Source organism: Littorina saxatilis, linkage group LG11 (genome assembly GCF_037325665.1).
Source record: "Littorina saxatilis isolate snail1 linkage group LG11, US_GU_Lsax_2.0, whole genome shotgun sequence".
Taxonomy (NCBI): domain Eukaryota; kingdom Metazoa; phylum Mollusca; class Gastropoda; order Littorinimorpha; family Littorinidae; genus Littorina; species Littorina saxatilis.
Window position 1 is genome coordinate 44,203,460 of NC_090255.1, and position 6,000 is coordinate 44,209,459.

General features: G+C 41.5%; 1 long non-coding RNA gene across 2 annotated transcripts; it reads left to right on the forward strand.

Moving 5' to 3' along the window:
• Positions 1 to 1,189: 1,189 nt before the first annotated feature.
• Positions 1,190 to 4,627, forward strand: LOC138980557 (uncharacterized). 2 transcript variants are annotated; one of them, XR_011460386.1, is made up of 4 exons: positions 1,190 to 1,635; positions 2,131 to 2,246; positions 3,202 to 3,262; positions 4,427 to 4,627. It is a non-coding gene; the product is annotated as an uncharacterized lncRNA (long non-coding RNA). The 2 variants fall into 2 exon arrangements; XR_011460387.1 differs by lacking the exon at positions 1,190 to 1,635 and adding an exon at positions 1,750 to 1,768.
• Positions 4,628 to 6,000: the final 1,373 nt, after the last annotated feature.

A 6,000-nucleotide genomic window follows, 5' to 3' on the forward strand; every position in this document is an offset into this window, starting at 1 on the left:
GTCCTAGACCACAATATTTTGCAGGGAACTTAATTTAGCATGTCTCCAGCTGTTGGTAAAGCAATTAGCGTGTATAGTCATCGAGTACATATGCCTTTAAAGCCTGATAACAAACATCCCTATGTTTCTTGGCTCGCTCACTTTTTCTGTTCACTCATCCAAAAGACTTTGCCATTTTTTTTGACAAAATCATCAGGCTCAAACAGGCGATGCAAAAGTCCCACGCTTTGAAGTAAGTTACTTCAAAGTGTGGGAAGATCCCCCCACACTTTGAAGTAAAAACTGAGTTTACTTCAAAGTGTGGGAAGATCCCCCCACACTTTGAAGTAAAAAATGGGTTTACTTCAAAGTGTGGGGCACATCCCCACACTTTGAAGTAATTTACTTCAAAGTGTGGGATTACTTCAATCAATCAATCAATGAGGCTTATATCGCGCATATTCCGTGGGTACAGTTCTAGGCGCTCTGCAGTGATGCCGTGTGAGATGAAATTTTATACGGCCAGTAATTGCAGCCATTTCGGCGCATATTTACCTTTCACGGCCTATTATTCCAAGTCACACGGGTATAGGTAGACAATTATTAACTGTGCCTAAGCAATTTTTGCCAGGAAAGACCCTTTTGTCAATCGTGGGATCTTTAACGTGCACACCCAATGTAGTGTACACGGGGGGGGAGTTCGGACACCGAAGAGAGTCTGCACACAAATTTGACTCTGAAATAAATTTCCGCCGAACCTGGGATCGAACTCACGCTGACAGCGGCCAACTGAATACAAATCCAGCGCGCTACCAACTGAGCTATATCCCCTTCAAAGTGTGGTGCAACAGTCGTGCCGCGTCTGCTATCCAGTTCGCGGTAGGATTAGAAAATATATATATATATATATACCAAACCGATGTCAAATACGAGCTGATTTGGTGAAATAAAGCACATTTCTACTTGCGAAACCCATCGAACAGCCATTAGGCTAAGCGATAGAGTTCTCGTGATTGTTTTAATTAAAAAACTCATTCATAAAAACTAGAGACTAGGTTTCTGGTCAAAACGAATGATTAATCTGCTGTATCATTCGCTTGTCGGAAAGACAATCGGCCTACGCGCTCCTCTCTCAAATATGACCTTCTCTTGTCTACTGTCTCGGAAGATTTATTCTACTCCCAAATAGCACTTCTTTGCACCTCTTAAGCGGGGCTCACACACAGGTGGAGCAAGCGGAGCAAGGGTGGAGTAGGCTGCACCAGGCGGAGAGATGACGCTACTTCCGTTGCAGGAGTGGAGAAAGTTGTGTGTGCGGTGCGGAGCAAGGAATAGGACACGTTTCTATTTTTTGGCTCCGGTGCAGCGGTGCAGCCAATCAGCGCACTCATCACTTTCTCCGGAAATAGTAGTGTGACACTAGGTGGCATCCCAAATAACGACGGCCGCCTTTTTCGAAAGAACTTTTTCATGGATTTTACACAAGAATACCGAAACGGAAAGATACAATGTGGTTTCCGCTAGATTTCAAGTCACGCTTTTCACTTTTCCGAGGAAGCCAACAGCTGAGTGTGAAGAAACGCTGCTGTTCAACTTCGAAATCTCCAGTCGCAGACGACCTTCGCTTTTGCAGTACAGTCAATCGACTCAATGCAGGTGCAATGTTACTCATTTCGATCAGCTTGTTTTCGTATATATTTTTGCATTAAGATCATGTACAATGATTGGAATCAAAGGAGGAATGACTTCAGTATGCAAATGCGTTGGTTTGGCCGAAATCAATACAGCAGTAATTAAGCTAGGTTCTTTCTCGTCAGTTTGTTTTTTGCGACTGAAGTTTGTCTTCTGAATGTACCACTTGCTTGATTTTGATTGTTTGTTCAGCTCTTCGGCACAAAATTCATCATGCAAGATATCAATTTGTTGAATGATAACGGGATAAGTGAAGTTCAAACATGTATCTGCTTGCAAAAAACAATCGCAGGGACAGATCTATCTGCTTCATTGACTGACAGATTCATTGTCATTGAATTTCCAACGTAAAATGACTCGTTTGCAGACTCTCTAATTAGATCCATCGAGTGTTTGTGTTCTTAGATCCATTAGCTATGCAGGCTTTTTGCGATCATAACATTGTTTGGGTTTGTGCAGGTGCAATCTGCAGATCAGAGGAGATTGACCGCAGGGTGACGCAGTGTCAGTGATCAATGCAACTTGTGTTCGACACTCAATATTGCCTTCTACCAAACTCAAGGGCAAAACAAAAGGTACGTGCTTGTGAATTCATATTATGTAATGTCTGTGAAGATTAACACCGTCTTTAGCTCTAGTCTGAGTGATCATGCTTATTAATATCCAATTCAAGTTACATACGATACATACTCCGCCCCAGCACCACCCTCACCCCATAGCACTGCTATTCAGATACTACAGTCCAACAACTAACCCTCTAAAAGTCCCCCCCCCCACTCTCAGTGTAACATCTGTTGCTATCTGCACCTTTGTGTGGTAATGGGAAACTCGTGCTCAAATAGTTTCAGAACTGTTGATATTATAAGAGTTTTATTTACCAATGGTTCTCCCCTCCCTCCTTCATATTACACCGACACTCTCTATGCCCACCCTCCACCCCCTTCCCCCATCCCTTCCCTCTACAGGCACGTCTACTAAAGTCTCAGACGTGATAGGATTAAGAGGATGCCACAATGATCCGGGTAACTTTGCAAATAATCATACTGATATAACAGAAGAAAGTTATTCCACAGTCATTTCTACTTATACATAACAGTGTTACAAAACAGGAATTTGTGCTATTAAAGTTATAATCTACAAACAACAAAGACCCTCCAGCCCCCCCCCCCCCCCCTCCTCACCTGCAACATATACATGTTCATGTCCAACTTTCCCAGTGGCTCTTAATCTTATGTCTATGACTTGATATTGAAGAGTAGAAAGTGTTTAGTTTTCAATGACTAAATTTCCCCTCACACACACACACACACAAACACACACGCACATGCACAGCTGTTGTCTCCTTCTCAATCTCTCTGTGTCTCTCTGTTTAATTAAAATATTTGGATCACTAACTCTTCACTGAGATTCAGTGTTATGTGTTATGTGGAGTAAGATTAGTGAATGTTGCTGCTGATTCTGTTGTTCTTACTGTTCTTCCTCCCTGCATAATCTTTTTTCTCCTTAAACAGTTTTTTTTTATTACTACAGTGCGTCTATGGAGTGTACATCAGAGATGTGATGGGACCAAAAACATTCCAAAATGAAACAGGTAACTTTTTAAACTGGTCTTCATTTTGTTTATTGAGAAGTTGGTTCACATGATACATTTCAGAGTCGTCCTTTTAAATTCGTTAAATATTGCACCAGTCACTACATCTATAGATTATCAGATTAAGTTGTCTTCTTCTGCATTATGCATATATATGCAATATTCATCTTTAGTGCGCGCGTGTGTGTGTGTGTGTGTGTGTGTGTGTGTGTGTGTGTGTGTGTGTTTATTGGTTGAAGACGACACAGGCCCCTTCCCTCATTTGTTTATCTGTGTGCGAGACTTCGTGAGTCAGTTGCATAGGCAGGATAGCTAACTGAGTTGCCTGCAAGACCGTTAACGGCATTTTGCACTGTATATTTGCTGTACATTAATTTCAGCTTAGGTATGACCAATACCAAAAGTTACAATGTTGTAGGTGAAATGGTCTGTCTTTTGGGCTCTTTCCAAAAAGGATCCGAATTCGGGGATAAACTCAACCGTTTCGGGTTTTATATGGAGCCGTACACTAATTAACCCGATTTAAGCATTAAAGAATTTAAGAGTGTTAGTTTTGGAGGGTATAAACTATGTAATTTAAATGAAAATTTCAATAATAAATTTTCGTATAATTAATATACTTACCCAATTCTCATAGTTTATACCCTCCCATCCTTCCACGCTACTTAATTTCCTATGGCGTCTTTTTTTTAGCTTGGTTACCACCCTTTCGAGGGCAGGTAATTTGAGTAGTTTTTCGACATCTAGCATATATGAGATCTTAGTCAATGCATCCCTCAGACAACCAGTTACACCGTTAATGACACATGAAGCAATAAGGTAACTATCAGATAACACTTGTATACAGAAAATCCACTCGGACAAGATCAACAAAATCTTACGATCTTGTTAACTCATTGGAGACGTAATGTTTTAGTCCTTTTTTTTTGGTTGAAAATGTGCTGAAAAAAGAAGATTACAGCTAGATCAAAACTCAAAAGTGTTCCAAATTACCCCTCCATTTGACCTGTGAACTCGCCACTGTGTTGACCTTTGTCATGCATAAGATATAGTTAATAATCGCCAAATATTAACTAACTAGGTCAACAGGTCAAGAAGTATTAAGCATTTTTATGGGCTGCATTTGTTTCATTTGTGTCACCTTTTATGTTTATACTTTTGCAGGCTGGTGTGGAGTTCTGATGTTGCCAGGGCGATGGAAGACACATACATAAGACATATAAACAAGCTTCCCTGTGAAGTGTTTTGATCACAAATCACCATTATTTTACACATTTATGCATATCTATTCTCAGCTCAGACTTGTGCTTTGAAATTGGATGTTTAAGTACTAGCTAAAACCCTGAATAAAGTCTTCGCAATACATGGAATGGGATCAAAAGTGTGTGTGTGTGTGTGTGTGTGTGTGTGTGTGTGTGTCAGTGTGTGTGTGTGTGCGTGTGTGTATGTGTCTGTGTGCGTGTGCTTGTGCGTGTGTGTGAAAACAACATTCAAAAATGAGAGTGAGATAAAACATAAAAAAAGCTACAGCACAGATACTTTTTGACTCACATGCGAAGCAAAAGTGATTTGTCTAGCGTCAAGGACGGATCCAGGGGGGGTTCCTGTCACCCCCCCCCCCCCCCCCCCGGCCTGAACATGTATCTCCTCCAAGGGTGAAAATAAAATAAAAATCAATAAATCATGACAAATATTCGGAGAACGCGCCAGCTAGATTCCACATATTCTCATCTACATTTCAAAACGTCCAGACCTCCCTAGCGCCCTCAACTAATGAACCCCGAACACAATTGGGGGCCACCCCCAACCTGATACGGTCCGGCCATGAGCGTTCTATATCGTCCTCTTTAGAAACTTGTTGCGCTGTTGACACACGTACGTTTCTATTTGCAAACATCCATAAAGTAATATTTTGTTAATCATGTTTAAAACATTTCTTCTGAGTAGAGTGAAGCTAAATCAAACTACACACAAAATGAAAAAAACTAAATCTAAATCAAAGCCATATTGCGCGTAACATAAAGCAACAGTCTAACCGTCTGCAAGAGAGATTGTTAGTAGTAGATCTAAAAAAAAAAGAATGGATTCCATGGAAGCTAGTGTAACTATACACATTCAACATCTTTGAAGCTTCGGATATAACTCGATAAAACAAAAAAGAACCAAAACTTAAAACATGTCCCAACAGTTGTTAGTCCACCTCTCTCTTCACCCGACCCCCACACTCACATAGTTTGTGTCTGAAAAGCTCTAAAACGCACTGGCACACACGCACACACACTGACTTATACAGAGTCCATTTAGAAATATGTTCAGTAATTGCGATAAAAGACAAGACTTTTGTCTCCTTTGGTAAACATCACGGTGTTTTTTTTCCCGCCACTTCTTATCCACGTGTAAAAATATTTCCCATCAGACTGCGCGAGTGGAGAAACTACGTCATATCATAGGGGAATCCCCTACCGGAGCAGGATCGGAGCAGCCTGCTCCGGAACCGGAGCTTGTGTGTGAGAGGGCAGGTGGAGAGCGGAGCAGGATCGGAGCAGCCTGCTCCGCTTGCTCCGCCTGTGTGTGAGCCCCGCTTTATGACTCCTTCGTCCTCTAGAATCCCGTACCCACACCAAATACGAGCTGATTTGGTGAAATAAAGCACATTTCTACTTGCAAAACCCATCGAACAGCCATTTCCGGTGCTCGATCGCGGACATTTTCAGCTTTGAAGGATATTTACGGGCAAA